This window comes from Phalangium opilio, unplaced genomic scaffold (assembly GCF_054372755.1).
Source record: "Phalangium opilio isolate 3A_F unplaced genomic scaffold, DU_Popi_V2 ptg000105l_1, whole genome shotgun sequence".
Classification (NCBI taxonomy): Eukaryota; Metazoa; Arthropoda; class Arachnida; order Opiliones; family Phalangiidae; genus Phalangium; species Phalangium opilio.
This window is the reverse complement of record NW_028324207.1, coordinates 4927647-4951445: the sequence shown is the minus strand read 5'-3', so window position 1 is coordinate 4951445 and position 23799 is coordinate 4927647.

Genomic DNA, 23799 nt, shown 5'->3' with positions numbered 1-23799 from the left:
CAATCGAAAAGCCAACCTCTCAGCCAAGGCTTAATTTACACCGTTCCGACAGAAGCAGAGGTGAGCCATTTTCGCTCCCAAAATCACAAGATAACAAGTTGGGAAAACCAAAATATTACCTCTCCGAGTCAAACTTATTTACCTAGATATGGAGTTATTTCTCTTTTTTGAAGTAAAAATTTACGAAATATTGAAGCAGTAATCCAAGCATAGCGAATATACAGCAAAGCAGACGACATTTTACATCCAATAAGGATAAATCTTCTACACATGGAAATCAGTCAATGGGGAAAAGATCAGGAAATGAAGTCTACGCTTCAGCTGTTTACCGTATATTCTGATAGCTACATTCACAACTGGTTTGCAGTGTAAACACTATCGTCTCGTCTCACCTCAACAATATTCTTAGTATGCCAACATGAATGTTAACGTTAAATAACACCAAAGCTAAATTGTAGCTAGACGCACTGATAGTCAATGCGCACCATAAAGAGAATAAAAAGTCTGTAGCTACTACCCGTTTACCATTAGCCCTTTTACTATTCGAATTGCCACCATGATCTTTTCTTCTTTTATAAAACCTTAACCTTATTATTTAATAGTGTATTTAACTTTCGGCTCACTCTGAACCGTTGATGTCTCTTCATTTCAGACACGAAAATCAAAGCCCAAAGTTTACTTAACCTCAGGCCTCAATTATTTACTCTTTGTTTCACTAAGCCTATTGCGGATGACACTTAATATACCCGCCGGAGTCTAGGTCTTAGCTTTCTTCATGAAATCACTAAACCAAGACTTATTCTATATACAGATGTAGTATAGCTTAAATAATATATAAACAGCCATTTCAAATAACAATATTAAAAAAAATCTTTGGAATATCAAAATGAAACAGAGCTTTAAAGCTACAAAAGTACTAAATGCATCATAATTACGAAAAATAATTCCACATATTCACTTTATATTATGGAAAAAGGGAATATTAAGGTTCTGTATGATTTCTTAACACATCAACACAAGGCTAACTGCTAACGCGACGCACTAGTGTAACAATGGACGGACACACACAGACAAAAGCATAGACTGCTTTTTAACTCTTTCCGTATTAATTTTGAGTTGAGAAACAAGATTATCTTTAATATTTAAATAAATATAATTATTTTTAATTATTTTAATCTTCAATAATTAACATTAATAATAGTTAAATCGTTTAAAATAAAGTTATACCTATTATCATCTCAAACTTTGCTAATATTGACGTTTAAAGTGAAGGGTACCCCTCTTGCCCGCTTTCTTCAAATTTTGGGGTATATATACGATTCGTTTCCATTATAATAGTAAGGAAAAAGCGCAATTGCGAAAACCTTTGGTGGCGATCCCACCTTAGGGAGGCTAGACGTTTCTCGTAACCCTAGCTGATCGCCGCGTATATCCTAAAACCAAACGATGATAATGGAGTAGAAGCCAATGAGACAGATTGGTGTCTATGTGGAATAGACGGAAGACCAGTAGATGGTGGTGTTTAGAAGCCAGAATGTACAGACTGGTGTCCAAGTGGGATGGACGAAGACCAGAAGATGGTGGTGATTAGAAGCCAGTATGTACAGACTGGTGTCCATGTGGGATGGACGAAGATCAAAAGATGGTGGTGATTTGAAGCCAGTAAGTGCAGACTGGTGTCCGTGTGGGATGGACAAAGACCAGAAGATGGTGTTGTGAGAACTCAAGTAGAGGAGCCATTTCCGTGACAGTGAAAGCAGTTCGGAAATGGCGAACACGTTTGCTCCGATTTGGAAACTGCGAACGCGGTCACGTGGGTGTAACAACAGACAGACAGACAGACAGACACACAGACAGACAGACACGATCGTTACAGAACCTCTCCGTGACATACGTCACTCGGAGAGGTAAAAATAGTGCTAAACCGGAAGGGTGTAAGTTAATGCGCGTGGGCGTTAAAAAATGGGGTAACTATTTCTTTGGGAGCTAAGCGGTGCATGAATCCGCTGAGCTTTACGGCGAAACTTTGTTGTTACGGGCTTTTAAACCAGTTTCGTACTTCGGGTTATTATGAACTCCTGATAACATATTAATCCGAGGAACAAATACGTTCCAACAAAGGAGCTGAAATATATGCTGATAAATTTAGGATTAAACTTCCGAGTATAGCGTTCAATTAATGGGCTGCAGTTTCACGCCATGACCAGTATAAAAGCGAAGCATGCCTTTGCCTTCGAGACGCGGTTCACAGTAGTGGCGTAAATTTCGGCACAACTTTACCTTTCTCGCATACCTAATTGAGATACATATTCTGCTTATATTTGGCCAGATCCGTCCTACTCATATTATTACGTTTTTGGTTGCTAACATTTACCTCGTATCAAGGGCCAAGAAAAAGTTTATCACTCTCATAAACTGAGTATTTTTTATACTCATTAAAAGGCACAAAGGTAGTTTTTATAGAACATGCATGAAATAGAAATGCGTGACCAAACTAGAAATTAATGACTTTTATTTCATATAGAAGTCATTAACTCTCCATACCTGTTTATTATTTCTTTTTACCGTGTGTATTGACGACGAAAAGCTCATTTACTCTTGTATCATATCCCATAAACAACAGAATATTCTAATTTCGTAATGCTATAAATAATTTGTTGAAAACTGTGGCGAGACCGGGCTCGGTTTATTGACTGCTATTTCACGCACCACATTTTAATATCTGCTTTTTTCTAAATTGAAAATTTTAATTGGTCAAAATATTTGATTTTTCCGGAAAAAGGTATTTTACGTTTTTTTCAACTGATTGTTTACCACGACGCTTTCTGGGGACGCGTAGTGAATATATCTAATATTTTTATTTATTCATTTGATATTTATTTTTTACTTGTATCATTCGGATTTACAATATTAAGAATTTAATTAATGTAGAACAAAATTAATAGTTAATCCTAATACTCGCGAATACTAAGCTTAACTATTCGCGATTCCCTAATATTCGCGAATAGTTAATACAAAGCAATTAGAAAAACATTTAAAAGCACCTAAATTTCAAAATACCTCTCCTCATTGGTGGCCAAGTATTTCTTAAAATATTTCTAGGCACTTGCTTTTAGCAGGAGTTCATAATAACCCCCCTTCGGGGGGAGTACGAAACCGGTTAAAAAGCCCGTAACAACAAAGTTTCGCCGTAAAGCTCAGCGGATTTATACACCGCTTAACTCCCAAAAAAATAGTTACCCCAATTTTTAGCGTCCACGCGCATTAACTTCCACACTGCCGCTTTAGCACTATTTTTATCTTGTGATTTTGGGAGCGAAAATGGCTCGCGTCTGTGTCTGTTGGCGCGGTGAATATTAAGCCTTGGCTAAGAAGTTTTTCGATGGTTTCTAGTTTTCTACAAAAATTTAAACGATCGTCATTAATGTTTTGTTGTGATATGTGTGAGTGAGAATTCCGTGGTTAACTTAAAACGGTTTGGACAAATTTATTCGCAGTATCTTTGATTTAAGAATTCCATCGTGTTTCTACTTCGACCATAGTCGCTATTTTTCTTATCGACGGAGATCCCAGCCAACGGAAGTTTTGGAACAAAAATCAAGGAGCATAAATACCACTACAATCTACTGTAAAGTTGTATGTCCATCAACAGGCTAGTCATTTCTATGCGCAACGACAAAATCTTGTTGTTGGCGATTTTTACCATTAGCTCTATGGCCAGTTTCGTACTTCCAATCCGAAGGGGGGTTATTATGAACTCCAGCTTGTAGTTTTTGATGGGAGACAAATGAAATTGGGATGATATTTTTTAAAATAAGGTGGGTCTCTCTAGTGCCAAGGACCTAAATATACGGTAGTCGAACTTTAACCGAATAGTCAGTTCGGTATTCGATATTCGTATCGAATAGTGAAAATTAGCTTATCGAATACCGGATCGAATTATTCGGTTTGGTCTAAACAACACCAACTAGCAACTACTGGTATTTTTCTATTAGACATGGACACTAATCTGAACTTATAGACTACTAACACCCCATTTTCTCCTCCTTGGCTGTGTCGATCCCAATCAGTATACTTGTTAACAAGCTGCCCCAGCAGAAAGGACACTCGTGCGGGATATGCAAGATAATAAAATAGTGAAACAATAGGGGCTAAAAAGCGAGCATGAGATAAAAATTCCTTTACTCACGAGTTGAAATAAAAATTTATCTGGCGGTTTTGCTACTTGATGGTGAAAAATCTTCAAGTTTTTTCATTTATTTATGCTAATTTGAATCCAGAGAGTAAGGGGCAGTATTGCGTAGTATTTTTTTTAAACTTTCTGATTCTAGAAATTTTAGTTTATATTTTTAAGTGAACGGGCGTTTTGGTCGTCGTTGTGGATTTTAATTATTCTCACGAACGAATTTTTGTTATCCTTAAATTTGTCATCATACAGTTAATTCCAGTATGTAAATTTTGATGCAAGGGAGGGCACGAGATACTATGCGTTATTCAAACGTTATAGGGTACTGGTGAAGTGACGACTTTGGAACTTTGGTAGTTCAATTTTTGTTATACGAACAAGCTATGGAAATGTTTGCAACCCATTGTAAACTTGATAGTTTTAGTGAATGAGTATCTTAAAATTTAAGTTATACCTCAACCGTTTATCCACGTCGTGCATGACAGCCCACCCCATCCCAAACACACATTGCTAATACAAAAGAATTTTCATGAGTTGTTATGCTCGTCTTGGAAATGAAGAATTTCGCGTGAGTATAAATCGTCCCACCAGCCTAACAACTTCAGAGCCAGTTTTCGTAAAAATATACATGTACAGAAAGCCTTCCCTCATTAGGAGCCGATTAGTCGCGGTGAGGTTGCTTTCGAAATTCAGTAAACAAATGAAACACCTTCAGCTGACCAGAAAGTTGATGGATTTAATTTTCTGGCAAACGAAATTCTTACTTTAAGCAAAAGTGGATCATCCACATTTGCTTTAAGGGTTAATTTGCGATTGTGTTCATTTTCTACGATTTATGTCGAAATCAGAGAAGAATGTATACTGAACTAGAAATGACACCTTATAGTGTCGTGTTTCCTGTATCCCGCGAGCATTGAATTGGGCAGGAATTTCTCAATCAAGTATCATCATTAATCATGGTTGAAAATGGAATTAACTTCTGTAAGATCAAGTAGATAGAGTGGGGAGTCGAAATAAGGTATCTTAATACATGAAACATCTTTTAGAAAATAACTAAGTGGGAATTGGATAATGAAGAATTTTTGTAGCTAATGAGCGAGTTCAAATCTGTCATGCTAAACACGATTCCACATTTTACACTTTTATCAAGATTTCTCTCGTAAGATGCTGTCACGGAAAGTAAACCAACGTACAGGGTACATACGTCTTCCGTAACACATTAAAAGCCTCTCATGCCAACAACCGAGAAAGTTGTCGTATTTAACAAACGCAACAACTATCTTGGATCTTGGGATGTGAGGCTTTAATGTCTTATTTTTATACTTGAGCGTTCAGCATTGGAAAAGTGCGATAAGAAATGTTGTTTTCTTTCGGTCAATTAAATTTTAACGCTGTAAAAATAGCACAAATACATTTAGTAATTGTTTATTTTCCCACAAATACATTTAGAAATTGTTTATTTTCCCACAAATACGTTTAGTAATTATTTTTTTTCCCACAAATACGTTTAGTAATTAATTATTTCCCCACAAATACGTTTAGTAATTATTTATTTCCCCACAAATACGTTTAGTAATTATTTATTTTCCCACAAATACGTTTAGTAATTATTTATTTCCCCACAAATACATTTAGTAATTATTTTTTTTCCCACAAATACATTTAGTAATTATTTTTTTTCCCACAAATACATTTAGTAATTATTTTTTTTCCCACAAATACATTTAGTTATTATTTATTTTCCCACAAATACATTTGCGAATTTCACCCCAATGTCTTGAAGCGGAGCTCATTAAAAGGGAAACTTAATTGACACTATACCACGCTGCTTCGGTCATTCGAAATGTACTCTTAAAATCAACTTACTAATTCTTTGAACAATATTCCCAAATATGTGAAACCCGCCATTGGGCTGGAAAGTTAAATAACAAATAAAATATTTCGGTCGAATGGGGCTTCGCTCCAATAAGCATATACCCTTTCCATGCCTTGTCTTAGAATTTGTAATCAGCTTTTATCTGTGCAGCATTAAAACATGACTTCGTCTTTGCTAGCGGGTGGTGCATAATTTTTCGATATTCGGATAAACACAAAAAATCAGTTTCCGGTTTAAAGTTCTGTTACAAGGGGTTTCATTAATACAATCTTCGTTTAAGCCTAATGATGTTCAGTGGTTCTCGAAACTGGAATCTTGTCAGTAGCTCGACGGTGAAGACGAATGAAGCGACTGCAAGCATTGCCGCCCACAATCGGAACTTGGCTTCAATGTCCTTGAACCTGAGTACGTGTACTTCATTATCAGCCGTTGAATGTTGAGGTTCCAATTCGATGTGCCAGTCTCTCTCGATCAAGCGGTGATACGATGTGATTTGGCCGGTTTCCACGAAAGCCCGCAATCTGCAATCACCAAAGGGTGAGATACTTCAAATCAGTAACATAAATCAGGTTGTAAAGTTTGTCCGCATGATTAAGTTGGCTTTATTCTACCTACAAGGTGAAGGCTTCTCAATTTTGATAAACTCCAAATGAAAAGGAAAGGTAACTGTTCCCGTGAGCGTCAAATTTTGAGCAATTATCTTAAAAAGCGCTAAACTGTACATATATAGCGTAAATTGGTTACAGCGCCAGTGATTAGCCCCTCTATGTGATTTAGAAATGAGAATAACGTTTCGGGGGATACAAAAACCTCTTTGGATTAATGGAAACTAAAGTGTAGGGGCCCATGGACCCCAAATTGGACTTACAGTCGAAAGAAAGGTTTATTCCAATATATAATTATGTAAAGCTTTGTCCACATTAGGCTCGCGCCATCGTCTATTCGTATCTTCGCAACAGATCACGAAAAACATTGGCGCTACTGTTCAGATACTTGCAAATATTTGGCTTTTCCTATTCTGAGTGCCAATGAAATTTCAGTAATCATTGCTCCTTCTACGTTGTCTATATTTATTAACAGTGACTCGACTGAGTCACCTGACCCTTACAAAAATCTTCTTTAGAATCCTTGGGAAATTTCTTTTGAAATCCATAAGGAGTTCTTTAGCAAATTGGGGAATATTGGCCTCTTTTTCTTTGGAAAATATTTTGGTAATATCTTTGGAATTTTCTTGGGAAATAACTTTGGAATTTTCTTGGGAAATAACTTTGGAATTTTCTTGGGAAATAACTTTGGAATTGTCTTGGGAAATAACTTTGGAATTTTCTTGGGTAATAACTTTGGAATTGTCTTGGGAAATATCTTTGGAATTTTCTTGGGAAATATAGGGAAGATTATGGGGTAAATTAATTTAGCCCCCTAGAAACGAGGGTAGTTCTCACATGCAGAACCATATCCCAATACAGGGAGTGCAGTTCTTTAGCGAGAGCAGTTATCGCATGCAGTGTGAAACTGCTTATAAAGTCAGACATTTAATTGACTTTAAAACATCCGAAAACGGAAGAAAGTTTTAACCTTGGGGTACTAAGTGGGTTTTGGAGGCTTCAATGGCCAAACAGAAGGTACAGACGTTGTTGTTAAAAACGTTCGAAAATATTCCCTAGACCTTCTTTGGAAATTTATCTCTAGAATCCCTAAAGAATTTCTTTAGTAAATAATCCCAAGACATTCTTTGGACATTTATCTCAAGAATTCTTTAGGAAATTCCAAGGAAGTCTTTGGAAATGGTTTCTTTAGAAAATGATCCCGAGGGCTCCGTAGGGTTCCAAAGAAATTCCTTTGGAACACGCTGCTTTCGCCATTATGAAAAGTGACGAAACTAATCGACACCCTTCCACACAATACCCTTCCTCTCGCCTGTGATTGGTGCTTTTCTCGTGAAAGCGTGATGTTCTTGGCCTAGTCGCGAGAAATTTGTATCTTCGTGAGGTGAGGACGCAAAGTAGCGAAAACCAAATATAGACAGTAGCGCGATCTTGCAAACAAGCAAAGCGAAGATGCGAACCCGCGAAATGTGTCAGTCTGGACATCCGTAATTATAGCAAGTTTCCAGCGTTATTAGTCAATGCACGTAAACACCAATAGAGGCAGGAAATTATTGAAGAAGACAATAGTAGCTACCTTTGATGTTAAAGATCATCGCCAATGTGCAAATGAGAAAGACCTAAACGCATACTGTTTTCGCATTAAGAAAGTTAACGAACCTTTGATTGATGTACTTCAGAGCTTTCGGATTCATTGTTCTATTATTGGTTGGGAACACTAGCGCTTTTTGCAAGTACTTGGCCGAACCAAGATGAAAAAGCATTAGTTTCATCTTTGGCTTATCCAAGTCTAATAGCGAGTACGCCTGTAAAGAGGTTATATCTGCAAACCATATTTGCTTTCCTGAAATGAAATTAAGCTGGACGATTTTTTTTGTTCGCTGATGCCAGAGAGTTTTCATTTCATCGTCAGTCTGAGGGGATTGAAATTTTACTATTGGACTTTAGTAATGAGATAAAAGTATTTAAAAATCTCCACCGATTCTCTGATATTGTCGCTTATATCCGGATCAATGAAAACTTTGACGTTGGGTACTTTCAATAAATCCGGAATTCTGTTAATGTTTTCCTTTTTCTGAGATGAGAAATTGGCTTTCAAGACTCCGTTGAACAAATTGACGAAAACCACTACTATCAAGAGGTAAACTCCAACGCTGAAGCGAATCGCCAGTGACGAAGGAACATCGAAGCCTGCAGGAACGCAAACCAATAGAAAAATTTATTGGTTGAAGGCACCGTTCATTTTGTTTGACTAAAACCATTCACTTCGCCCGGAAATTGCGAACACGTTTGCTCCGATTTGCCAACTGCGAACGCGGTGACAGACAGACACACAACACACAGACACGTCCAGTGTAAAACCTCTCCGTGACGTCATCGTCACTCGAAGAGGTAAAAATAGTTTTTTACTACCTTAGCTATTCGGCGTTGAATACTGGCTATAATGTATAAGGATGGATTTTACCTCTCCGATAAATATTAGATAACAAGTTGACCCAAGGGCTGGGCCATAATAATAGCTACATCGTTATCTATTTAATTAGCACATAAATAAAAAGAAAAAAATTCGAAGACCCTAAAAAAAATCAGAAGTGTCCGACCGGCCCACAGATAAAAATTCAAAAGTAACCGACTCCAAAGAAGGAGAGGTACTCTCCCATCTCCGACTCTTTAGAGATAAACTAAAGGATGAAATCTCAAACTTTCTAGCGTGTGTCCAAGCTACAGTCGTAGAGTGTCATACTTCTGCGCGAGCGACCCGGGTGCGGTCTGAAAAAATTTATTATCGAGCTCAGTCACTCCTATGGGTGGGTTGAGGTACTATCGAGTTCCTTTCAAGCTAAAATCTAACGATAACAAAAGCGACAACCCCGGCCATTACTACTACAACCATAAGTAACATAATAACCATAAGTATGACAATTAGCCAAAACTAACTATAAACCTATTTTCGGACCTTTTACGTCATCATAAGTTCGCGCCCAGCACAGAGACCCCTAGCGGTGGAAAATGAAGCGACTTCCGCCCCATATTGAAAATCCGGTTCAGAGGTTTAAAGAGACGCCATTGTGATTTGAGTCAACGGTCCTAAGCCTTGGTTATATAGTTGATTTGTATTGACTTTTTACCGACTTTAGCGTGACCACATTACGAAGTTGAAAATTGCACTGGGTAGGTTTAGTTACCGAATATTTAGACTTCAAAAGGCTTATCATTTTTGGTGCTGAAATATCCGACTTATGGCAATCTCAAAGTCAAAAATACAAACACCGCGACCCCGCGAGCTTGTTCATTAAATAGCAGACGACTTATTTCCGACACAAATACGTTCAAGGAGATGGTTTATTGTGATTGGCTAAAATTTCATTCGCCAAAGACCAGCATGAAGTACTCGACGGGGTTGCGAGTCCTGGCCTGATGTAAGTGAGAGTGTCAGTGTTGATTATAGGTTTCATTTTGAAATTTTCATTGTTACAATAGGAAGAGTCATACTTATGTTTATTATGCTACTTATGCTACAACTACTACGGGTCGGGTCAAACTAAGAGCCTCATCGTATACTACGATGTGGTTAACAATATTAGAGCATGATTTTTTGCTAACAATACAATACCAAGAAGCGATATCTAGCTTACTAGGGAGAAGAATAAGATGCCTCGCTTACTAGGGAGAAGAATAAGATGCCTATGTATTCTCCCGCCATAGTCCCAGTTCCCCTTTCAAAATACAGAAGGAACGTAAAGGGAGGCCGGACTATTTCGCCTCTCCTCAGTCGGAAAATACGTAATTTTCGTCGCACTGACGTGAGTTTTGAAGAACCAATGAGATGCTGGTTGTTGCTAGAAATGTGGCGAATATATATTCCTTCTCTCTAGTAAACTAGATATCGCTTCTTAACAATACCGTTTTCCATTCCGTGCTGGGAGAAAATGCTGATACACGGAAATGTTATTCGCCCAGTACTTCTAGGGAGCTGTAATATGAGCCACTTATGTCCTTAGTATGCACAAAGGTTAGAAAATTAAAAATATTGTTGAGGTATATCGAGAGGGTAGTGTTTACACGGCAACCGAGTTATGAATAAAACTTTTTATATCGCTTGAAAAATTCAGCATTTTAATTATAACGCAATAATTAAATAGCAAATTATTCGATAATGATAGTCCACTCGGCTCGGAGAGCTAACATTTTGGTGCCCAAAGTTATAATTTCAAGTCCTTTGTGGATTTGACCGAAATTGCGCACATTTCTTATTCTTTGTGTTTAAAATAGCAATTAGGCTGTCGGTCGCCCATGAATTAGCACGTTTGAAATTCTAATTCGGTGCTTTTGCTTCTCTGAGAAACATTAAACCAAGCGCCTTATTCCATCATCAAGTTGAAAAGAAAAATCATGACATTAACTCTACCTTTTCCCAAAATGGCTCCGAAATAAAGAAAGAGTTTCTGAGCAACGAATGACATCATTGATCCTGGAATTCCCTTCACTCGCTTGTGAATGATGTCAATCATCGTTAAGACTCCCATGACGCAAAGTAACCCGGTCCAAACCTGAAAAAGTGTTTTCAGAGAAGCGACGTTTATGAATTACTTTGCAAAAAAAGACGTAATTACTACATGGCTCTCAAGCAAAGCGCTTAACCTTAACATAACCGGCGCTAACAATAGAGTTCTTGGATACGCTGCACATCCTTACTGATTGACATGAAGATACACATTCTACAACTTTACACGAAGACATGTACAGTACACTCCATTCTACATTTTGAAAGTTAGATTTTACACGAACCAGAGGATAATTTGGAACTGAAGGAAAATGTTTTCCCCGAATTGTAACTCCTTGGTCGACGCGTAAATTTGATTCGAGGGGTCGGACATGGAGCGACTATGCAACAGGATGATAATAAAATACTACCTCGGGAAGTTTTCATTACCGTGTGTTCTAAATATATAATATAATATAATAGACTATAGTATACAGAAAAAGTGAAAATGGGACTTGACTAATTGGGCATGGGTTGAGCATTAAACAAAAACGCTTTCATCAAATAAAACGTTCGTGTTTAAAACCAGGTTAGGTTTGGTTAGGGTAGGTCAGGTTAGGTTGGGGTGGGGTGGGTTGGGTTAGGTTGGTTTAGGTTGGGTTGGGTTAGGTTGGTTAAGGTTAGGTTGGGTTTGGTTAAGTTAGGTTTGTAATATTTAACAATTTTAAGCCTTTTCCAAAATATTAATGTTTATCTTCATTGATTTCTCAAATAATATAATGCCTTTTCCAAAAAATTACTGTTAGGTTAGGTTGGGGTGTAATATTTTATAAATCATTTAACAATGTTACGCCTTTTCCAAAATATTGATGTTTATCTTCATTGTCTTCTCAAATAATATGTATAATGCCATTTCCAAAAATATTTCTGGTAGGTTAGGTTTGGTTTGGTTAGGAGGACGTCTCTTCCTCTTTGGAGCGGTTATACACTTCAAGTACAGTAAAACGGCTGGTTTCAAGTATTTTCATGATGAGTATAACATAACAAAAATAAATCAATATTAGCAATTGGTTTTATTATGTCATATTTTGCTGATTTATTACTGTTTTGTTCTTATAATCCTTGGTTTTAAAATAATAATTTAGAAAGTGTTTGGATCCAGTGTTCATTTTACGTAGGCCTTAAATTGTTTTAAGTTAATTTAATTTTTGCTAGCAAAGATAGAATAGTGGTTTTTCAAACTAAATCGAAAACGAATCGAGTAGCTAATTACCTATTCGAAATCCGAATCGATTACTCGTTCAAACGAACATTACTCGTTTTTCAAAAAATCTAGTTTGAGAACTCCTCTTTTTTTTCAAAACGAGTACTCGAAAATTCGATTACTCGGTTTCACCCAACGAATACTCGTTTCAAAACGATTAATAGTTTTCTAAATACACGTAGGCTAAATATTGTAGTTCTCGCACAGATTTTAATATTTCCTTTCACTCTGGTTCCCACGCTAAAACTGAGTATTTCGTGAGAGAAAAACAAAACACCGTGAACTGCAAAATCCAATTGAAATTCCAGCAAAAATAAAACCCCGTTTTATATATGTCATGTGACCATAGTCCCTCCCATTTTCAACCGAATACTCGTTTTCAATTCGAATTTAACTTGGTTTATGGAACTGTATTCGTATTTAAATCGGTTATTCGAATTTCTTTTCGAAAAAAAGTTTTGTGATTCGAATACTAGCTTTTCTCCTAATGGCAAATTCGATTCGTTGAATCGAATACTCGATAGGGAGCTAACAACTGGCTAGGGGGAAGAGAAAGTCTGACGTCACGCAGCCCTCCTCTAATCATGTCGTAAGAAAAGTAGGAAAAAGAGGGAAGCCAGGAAAAAGAGCTTACATCCATGGAAATAGTTTTTAAATCGTCGAAGGCTCCGTCTGGAGCAACGTCGAACGTCAGACTTTTTGCAGACAGTAATCTTTGATGGTCGTACATGAACGGCACTGTCGATGTTGAGATATCAGAGAAAGAATTTACAGATGCGTAACTCACTGACTCTGGAAACAGGTCCCATTTCTGGAAATGCGTATGTTAAAAACAGTTAGTAGTTAGGCGGTAATGGGAGCATCAATGGTTGAAACAAGTTGCACTCAGTCGCTTTAAAATTATACAGTGAAATCAAAAACGTTAATGAAATACAATACTTTAATTTTTTTAACAATTTTTATGTTGCTTGTTTTCAGCGTTCCTATCTTCAAACTTTCACGCTCTTTTCGCAACTTGTTAACCGATTAGCGAAGTGAGAATAAAATTAGTTAATACAAGCATTAGTACAATATTTAAGCACTAATTTTATTTGGCAAGGCGTTAGCACATGGGGGAAAATGTTGCTGGTTGCAATCTCGATATCGATAGCGTGCTATGAGGACACATTGAGGGGGGGGGGGCAATTCTCTAACTTTTTAATCGAGTTATCGCAAGTGATAACTATCGTCTAAAGTAGTGGTCGGCGTTTGGACAAGATAATCCACCAAATTTTGGTTAATCAGTTATCCATGGATAATAATCAGATAATTATTCGTGATTACATTGCATTAATCATAGACTTCCCGTGGATAATTTCAAATTATGGATAAAGATAAAAAAAAACAGATATTATCCTATCCAAATGCCGACCACTAGTCTAAAGGGTTGATGTCAATCTCGCTCCGTGGTCTATGGGAGCGCAATATGTAAATAGATGATTAGTCATAGGTGTCATCAAACCTTGAACCAAAAGCGGCGGTTGTCTCGCGAAATGTCGTGCTATTAATAAAACAAGGTGGTACAGTTAAAATTGACCGTCTTTTGTTAAAAAGCAAGCGATAACTTAACGACCTGCTTAACCCTTTTGTTATGTTACCACTCTCGTGATAATTAAAAACGATTAAATTTTAACTTAAACAGCTTGTTTTCTATTAGCACGAGGCGAATTCGCGAGACATCCACTGATTTTTGTTAAAGGTTTAATGACACCTATGACTAATAACCTATTTACACATCGCGCTCTCGTAGACGGCACGAGGTTGACACAAACCCTTTGGACGGTAGTTATCACTCGCGATAACTCATTTAATAAGTTAGAGAATTGCCCCATTATCATTGGCCAGAACTTAAGGACAGACTGCCTAGAGGGAGTTGTGCCAATTTTCAAATTTTCCTCTCTTGGCAACAAGGAAACCGAGGGTGGGACACTTTTATCAGGCTTATTTTATGTATAGTTTCATACCAAATCCTCAAAGTAGTCTGATTCTTTGATTCCCACGTCTATGTACCTTAAAATATAAGTTCAATTAGGAAAGCGTCTTTTATAACACCAAGAGCAAACCAAGAAGGAGTACCCCCACTATAAACTTTGACAAATTTTCAATATAATACAAATTTCATCGAAAATTAAATTTAAAAAAGAAAGTTAGACGCAAATTGAGTTAAATCCAATTACACTTTTTATAAAATTGATTTAAATTTTTAGCACAATTCGGTCATTGATTGAAATAATTTTCGCTAAACGAAACCATAACCGCGACGATTGATCGAACTTGCCACGGACCCACGGTTCAGTTTTCTTAATACTATCTTTGAATTAGATAGACCAGTTAGGGTAGAGACGGTTGGTTTTTCGTAATTTTGGAAATCAACAACGAACATTTAGAGCTTATTTAAAGAACTGTTGAGATGCAAAGCATAGGCCTAAGCAATAACATTTCATGTTTCTTTAAGAGCTTCTAGATTCTACTCCTTGTTCATACTCCCTTCTGGTTTTTACCTTGTGCTGGCACGAAAATAGCCCTTACAAAATCATAAAATTTTCTTTATGCGAATATTTTTGGAAAATATGGTAAATATGTTTTGGCATTACGATTCTTTTAGTATTTGCTTAACTAAAGCTCTGTTTCATTTCAATATTCCAAGAAAATCTTTGATATAAATATTTCAAATGCGGTGTTAAAAATTATGTGCGTAGATAGCCCTCGTCTCGACTCGGAGAGGTTTATTTTGGATTCCCAACTTGTTTTGACTTGGGGCAACCAGCTTGACTGGAGGCTAAAATTCTAGGCCCATTACAGAGAGGTCTAGCACCAACGCTTGGGATTATAAAGTACCCAGCACATTCGCGTTAGCCTACTCCTCAGGCGTCATCTAGGGGACAAAGTAGCGAAATTGTTTTTCAATGTTCTCACACAAGATGTGGCTAAAACGCGATAGATGGCGATGCAATATTAGGCCCAAGTAGACTAAAGGGGTCGCTATAATAAAGTATAAATGGAATAAAGTATAACGGGAATAATATATAATAACGAACTGGAATAAAATATAACTGGAATAGTGTATAACGTCATATTTGAAAACTGGAATAAGGTATAACTGTCCAATACTGGAATAAAGTATAACTGGACTAGCGTATAACCGCGAAATCCTATACCGGAATAAGGTATAACCGGATTAATGTATAATGGACGTACGTATAACGCCAAGTTTGACAACTGGAATAGCGTATACCGGACTAATATATAATGGACGTAAGTATAACGCCAAGTCTCACAACGGACGTATATCTGTATAAAATTTTAATGGAATACCGCATAATACCAAATTAAAAACAATTAATGGTAAAATAAAATGGTAAAAAATAAAAACATTCTTCAGTTATGGGTTGTAAGTACTGCATGCTGCTGAGGCGGCGGTCCTGCAATATGGGCAATTCCTATGTTGCACATCATTATTCATGATTATGTCTTTACACCTTTCGCAGGCGCAAGTATGGCCACATGGTACAGAAACAGTGTTTTTTCTATTGACCATGCATACCGTGCACAAATTTTCTATTTCTGGGACCTGGATTCGACCGACGGCTGGGGCCGGATCTCGGTCAACTCCTGGTGCCTGGTCTAGAACGGGAACGATGGCCGGGGTTGGGTCGACATCAAGTACCGGCGCTGGACCGGGGGGTGGGGCAAGAACTGGACCGATAGCGTGGGCCGCAGCTGGATGGACGTGGCAAGTCACGTAGTTGCAGAATTGGACCGTCCCACTGTACCGACTTCAGGTACTATACATGCGCAGCCAGCGGCGGCCGCAGTCGGTCCAGCACTGGCAAACATAGGCCTAGTCCATCCAGCTGCGGCCCACGCTATCGGTCCAGTTCTTGCCCCACACCCGGTCCAGCGCCGGTACTTGATGTCGACCCAACCCCGGCCATCATTCCCGTTCTAGACCAGGCACCAGGAGTTGACCCAGATCCGGCCCCAGCCGTCGGTCGAATCCAGGTTCCAGAAATAGAAAATTTGTGCACGGTATGCATGGTCAATAGAAGGAACACTGTTTTTGTACCATGTGTCCATACTTGCGCCTGCGAAAGGTGTAAAGACATAATCATGAATAATGATGTGCAAAATAGGAATTGCCCATATTGCAGGACTGCCGCCTCAGCAGCATACAGGACTTACAACCCATAACTGAAGAATGTTTTTATTTTTTACCATTTTATTTTACCATTAATTGTTTCTAATTTGGTATTATGCGGTATTCCATTAAAATTTTATACAGATATACGTCCGTTGTGAGACTTGGCGTTATACTTACGTCCATTATATATTAGTCCGGTATACGCTATTCCAGTTGTCAAACTTGGCGTTATACGTACGTCCATTATACATTAATCCGGTTATACCTTATTCCGGTATAGGATTTCGCGGTTATACGCTAGTCCAGTTATACTTTATTCCAGTATTGGACAGTTATACCTTATTCCAGTTTTCAAATACGACGTTATACACTATTCCAGTTATATTTTATTCCAGTTCGTTATTATATATTATTCCCGTTATACTTTATTCCATTTATACTTTATTCCGCCCCCCCCCGACTAAAGCATATTGGTAACTTTTGGTGCTAAGCATGTCACACCCTCTTTTGTCTCCAGTCAAGCTTATTCCTCCAAGGTTTTGATAATCATTAACTGGCATTAAAGTTTTAAGCAATTATTAAAGCGTTATTAAGAATTCCATTGACAACTACCCTCTCTTTATATCTCAGCAAAATTCTTTTTTTATTCAGCATGATTGTTCTCTTTTCTCCATACTAAAGATAATCTGTCTCAACTTGCACAAACAGAGAACATGCAACTTTGATGCAACATAGAATGAAAGATTGCCGCATCAGAACTAAATTGGGGACTAGATCAGACCAGCACCTTCTTTTGTGGACAACCCCCGATACTGCCAACGGATGACGTCAATAAGGCTAATTATAGACCTCTAATACAGGTTGTAAATAAATGTTTGCAATTCAGATTTTATTCTATGCAAGTGAAAAGGCACAAAAGAAAATATTTGGGAATTACAACCTCTAATCTGTTTGGTAAACACCTCAACGTTAATGTTCGATGTGTCTATCATCGTGGTGGAGGCTTTCTTCAGAACGACTGTCCATGTCTTACAATACATATGCAAACATTAAACTCATGACGCAGGAAGTGCAAGTAAATGTCTTCAGTGTTGTTCTCAATGAAGAAGGGTCCCATAATTGGGTTTCCAAGATTGCCCACCAAACATCGCAATTGATGGTGATGGTGTCGAAACCAGTGAAAATTTTGTTGGGTCCAGTAATGTTCATTAGGCAGGTCTACCGTACCGTCCCTGTGAAATGTGGCCTCGTCAGATAACAGTACCTTCCTTACATTATGTTAAGAAGAACACTTACTAATACAGACAAGATTAAATATTTTTTTTACTTAAACGCGTAATCAAGGGAATTTTTAATAGCTGAGAATTGTACTCCAACACGATTTGCTCTTGGTCAACGGTTGCCTTTCATACTTTACCGGAGACGTTTGGTGTTTTCAAAAGCGTAATTGATAATTCGGGTTATATATATACGCTCCCAAATCGGCTAGGAAATTAAAATTTATTATAGAACTGAATCCTTATTTGCAAATTAAAGTATCATTCATATAAGGGGATTAAATTTAATATGTTAAGTTCACAGCTAAAGTCTTGCACGAATCGGATGGCCCGTGTAACTTGTATAACCTTAATAACCTCCGATGTACTAATCGACTATTTCAACATTCTTCCAGCGTCAAGTGAATCGTCCCAACTAGCAATACCTGTATAGTATTCACTACTCAAACGTTTTCAGATATTGATAACCAGGCTTGTTGTCGGGGGAGGGCCAGATGGGGCCGGCTCTACATATAATGTGTTCTTGGCCCTACCTAAAATATTTCGAACATTATTCAAAAAATGCTCGTGTGGCCCTTCCAGCAGTTTCTTTGGCCCTACCTAAAATATTTCGAACATTATTCAAAAAATGCTCGTGTGGCCCTTCCAGCAGTTTCTTTGGCCCTACGGCCCTATCTGTAGCCCTATCAGGCTACGTGTTATTATGATATGCTTGTAAATCAGGTGTAATTAAAAAAATTACAAAAATTACTGTTATTATGATATAAAAAAAACTATTTCGCAAAACTTTGGCACAAATCGTTCACTTTTCGTATAGAAGCCTGATTCTGGAGGTTTAGAGCATCATGAAATCCGGAATAAATACCCCTGCCTCTTGTGAGCTTTGTGCTCGTCTCCGATTGGACAGAATCCCATTTGCCCGAAATAAAAATATGTTTCAATAAAAAGAAATTAATTCCCATTGATCAATAGTGCAAAAGTGGCACTGTCCCAATGAATAAAAATTAAATTACCACCAACCTAACGATTTAATAGGAAGTTTATTGTACCCGAAGGAAGCTTACATTGAACGGTCAAGGGCAAATTAGCAAAGCTCCATTATTATTCGGGGATATATTTTGTGAAAGGTCTCAACTAATTATTTTAGGCCAATATTATGTAAATGTGGTAAGTTTTTATTAGGGCCTCTTTTTTGAAAAGGTGGAAATCAATATTTGGTCATATATTTTGGGAAAGGTGAAAACAAATTATACTAAGTATTATGGCCAATATCACTGTAACCTGGAGAATTTTTAGGAAAAGAACCATTAGTTTTAAAAATAAGAATCTTTGCTGCAAAACTTGTAGCGCCCTATTGACGGTCATGTTAAAAACTGACGGCTTTGAATTTTCAAGCGATAGTTGAATATATGCGCTCATGTGTGGGAAATAATTCTTTGAACTAGCTTCCAGAGCGCCGTGAACTGCCAGCGTCCTGGAGACGCGTAATCCAGGAGATTATGCATAGAGCGATTAGTCTTTTAGTCTCTACCGAACTTGTGTTTTATTTTTAAACAGCGTATTAGAGATATACAGTATGTTTAACGGCATGAAACAATCAATAAACAAGCTTGATGCGTAATTTTTTTAATCGTTCTTTATTTCTTGTGACAATTTGTCCTAAATCCACATTGATATGATCTCTTCCCTCGTTTATTATTTTCTTAAACAAATAGTACCAAATTTTTAATTTCCTCCATAGACACGATACTAATACTAATGAACCTTATTCCCGAAGAATATGCCAAGACTTATAGCACGATATGAACCGATAAATCTGTGTCAAAAATATGCGTCGCCTGCTTCACAGTAGAACGTTTTCAATTTTTTTACTCCATGTGGTTATGTAATAGCCAACGGAGTGATGCGCTGATATCCTGTTATTTATTTAGTTATATAGTTATTTAGTAGACCCGTGATGCACGTACAAAGGCAGTACACGCGATTCCATGGATATTTCAAACGTAAAGGGGACTGGGAAAAGAGACAGCTTTGATGTTCAAAAATGAGAACGGTTTTAAAGTTCAGTATGATGATAGTGTTCTAAAAGGAGGTTTGCAACGTATTTTATAAAAGTTTGTAGAAGTGTAGAAGCATTTTGAAATTTTTCTAGAAATTAATATTTTTGCATTGTTTGATAGTCCCCTATGAGTATATATTGTCCCTGACGGTCCTGACTCACCAGGTTTACGACTTCAGATTCAGAATAAGTTTTCGTTTACATATACATGTATGGTAAGCCTACCCTCACAAGGGGCTGATTAGTTTCGGTGGGGTTCCTTTCGAAACTACATAGACATCGCGAACACCTTTAATTTACATAAAGCTGATGGATTTAGTTTTTAGGCAAACGAAATTATGAAGTTGGTTATTTCAAGGGTTCATTTCTGATTGTGTTGATTTTCTTCGATTTATGGCAGGTGAAAAAAGTATGCTAAACTAGAAATGGTACCTAACAGTGTCGTGGTTCCTGTATCTCGCGAGTATTGAATTTAGCAAGCATTTCTCAAGTTAATGTGGCACGATCGTAACTTTATAGTGCATGCGAGTCACTATATAATCTTAGATCGTTGTAGGGTCTTGCATAACCTTAGCGCAACCTTAGCGCATTGGAAACTACAAGGAGTGTCGCAAAATGATTTTTGCCCTTGTGTCTTATAAAACAGACTACGCATCATCTCGACCTAGATTTGTCAAGTGATTGAAGTGATAGTCTCGCGTTAAGACTTGGACCACGCATCGGGAATAAGGTAGATGCGTCCGATAATGTATCCAACCGCGGCCCATAATAAAATTGTACACTGGACACGGCTATGTTGATAACTTACGTTTTCAGTGTCACCGGCTACGCTTACGTTATAGACCTCTTCCTCCATATGTTAAAGAAAGAGAAGCCTTGTCCAAAAGCAAATTTATGCTACGATTTAGAGTGACAAAATGATCAAATCTACAGCGTGTCCTCACCATGAGAAGTCAAAGCAAGTTTTACCGCCGGAATCGACCGAAGAGTCCAATTACCTCCTCATACTTATTTTGGTGTCATCATTATCCTGCCAAAACGGAGCCTTAATAGTGTTTCGACACCATTTAGTTAAAACTTTTATTTCTAATCACGAAAACAGAGCGCCAAACGAGGAGCTCGTCACTCTCAGATAACCCGGTCGACCTATTAAGAACTGCTCGTTAAAATTTTACAGCTTTCAATAGTAGGTTTTTAAAGATTACGCGTAATCATTTTTGCAAAAAACAAGGGTGCAGTCTCGTATACTGATTACGCTGAGTGTCTGGCCCCTCGACGCCAAGTTGGAATAACTACTTTTTGAAATGATGGCATTTACAAGAAGCAATCACAGAGTTTATTACAGTCAATTTGTTTTGCACGCACACTTGGGATATCTAAACCAGAAATTCGACAGCGTTTTGACGCCATGAAGTTAAAATGTTAATTTTTAAAGGACCATTTTCATTCATGATTTTCTAGATCACAAATAAGCATGAATTAATGTTCAGACAAAAGTCGAAACACAAACTGTAGATGGTTTTCAAACAAGCTTCAAATTCAGCTTTTCGTCTTTTCAGGCTTTAAACCTTCGAGAAGCGGATATCTAAATGAGTTTGATATTTTTTTCTCATTTTCTTTCAATTTAAGCCACTCAAAGTGAAAGTAATTGAGTTACGCCATCTTTAGAAAATTTTATTCTATTGAACTTTTTCGAAAACGGTTCGAGTTGCAGCTTCACAATTTTTTTTTGTCTTCGGAAGCGCGTCAAAAAACCAAATCCAGAGGCTTGGACAACAACGATTGAAAATGGCCCTTAATTAAAGTAAGAAATAAAATCTCATTTTACTGTCGAAAAGCTGCAATAATGGCTTTGGTAATGATGGTTCAAAAATAGTGGTCGGCGTTTGGACAAGATAATCCACAGAATTTTGGTTAATCAGTTATCCATGAATAATAATCAGATAATTATTCGTGATTACATTGCATTAATCATAGACTTCCCGTGGATAATTTCAAATTATGGATAAAGATAAAACAAACAGATATTATCCTATCCAAATGCCGACCACTATTCAAAAATAGATAACATACCGGTTATTAAGGTTTCGATTGCTTTAAACCTTATCCTTACGCGGCTAAAAAAATCACAACGAAAAAAGGTTTGACGGAAACCTTTCAAGTCCAGCTTGACTTAATTGCCGTTCCGTTGAATGAAACGTTTCTTCTATTATTTTTTCATTTTTTGAACTTGGCGTAAATGGTCTTTGATAAGGTATGTTTCGAGTGCAAAGAAAGAGGTTTGCTTTTTGTTTAATGATCGGACCATATTCGAACTCTAGGACCAATACATAGACCCTGCATATGTAAGACAAGTAGTCCCAGGGAGCACTTCCTCCAAGGTACAACTTGAATTTCGTTTTGATTACGTGATTGGCAGAAAGAACATTTAATATAATGAGTAAAGCAAATATGAAGGGAACACTAGTTACCAAGATTATCACCACTCTAAGATCAGAGATTAAAAGAGGAGATTGTCCCTGCAGCGCAACGGCTTCGGGCCGATTAGTCGGTTGGCAGTTTACCCAACTTTAAAACGATTGTTACATAATGGGTCATGTGGATGGCCGTGCCCTGTCGAAATGTCGCACCGGCCAAACAGCCGGCCGACTTTTTTATCTTGAACCAAAACAGACCATTGTGCTTCTCTTAGGACAGGGTTGATTTCATCCAAAAATGTAATTCAAAATCTTTACTTCCTTAATTAGCAGCAGCCGAGCGTCTTTATTCTCTGTTTCATTAAAACTAATGAACAAGAAGTGAATAGATCTTTTCGGTATTACGCACAGCGCCATTCCCCGTCGTAGTGGACTCCGTCTTTTTATAATTGCGCGTTCAACATTGAAAAAATGCGATAACTAATATGTTGTCTCCTCTCTGTCAATTAAATTTTAACCCCATAAAAAGGATTACTTTGCTTAAATAGTTTTAAACATTATTAAAAACAGAGAATTATTTTTGGTAGACCTAGTCTTTATTTTCCCACAAATACATTTAGTAATTATTTATTTTCCCACAAATACATTTAGTAATTATTTATTTTCCCACAAATACTTTTAGTAATTATTTATTTTCCCACAAATACATTTAGTAATTATTTATTTTCCCACAAATACATTTAGTAATTATTTCTTTCCCCACAAATACATTTAGTAATTATTTCTTTCCCCACAAATACATTTAGTAATTATTTATTTTCCCACAAATACATTTAGTAATTATTTATTTTCCCACAAATACATTTAGTAATTATTTATTTTCCCACAAATACATTTAGTAATTATTTATTTTCCCACAAATACATTTAGAAATTATTTATATTCCCACAAATACATTTAAAATTATTTATTTTCCATTTATTTCTTAGAATACATCTATCAATATCTATGTAGCAATTTCAATATCTCGTAATCAAATTCTTACGCGTAAATTCGTTTTATGAATCATTGCCATTTTACAAAAATATTAGTAATTCTATTCTAAGTAATTAAGTAGTATATACTTTTAACTCTGGATTCCCTAATTGGAACGCACCATCACTAGATTATTCTATTATTTTAAAATTTTCAAAAAGACTGGTTTCATTTGCTGACAGAAGAATTTGTTTACGGTTAGGCATACAATTGTGTAAGACCTTCACTTAGTACTTTGGTTAGTTAGTGTTTGTCAAAGATTGCGTTAGCTATTTCCACGAAGTTTTAGTTACTTTAGCTTATGGTGATTTCCAAGTGTCACCCATTTAAATAAACTTGGTTTCATCCGTGAACGACAATAAGAAATATAGTAGCTTAGTATCAGCAAAATTGGACGAGAGGAAAGTATGAAAATGG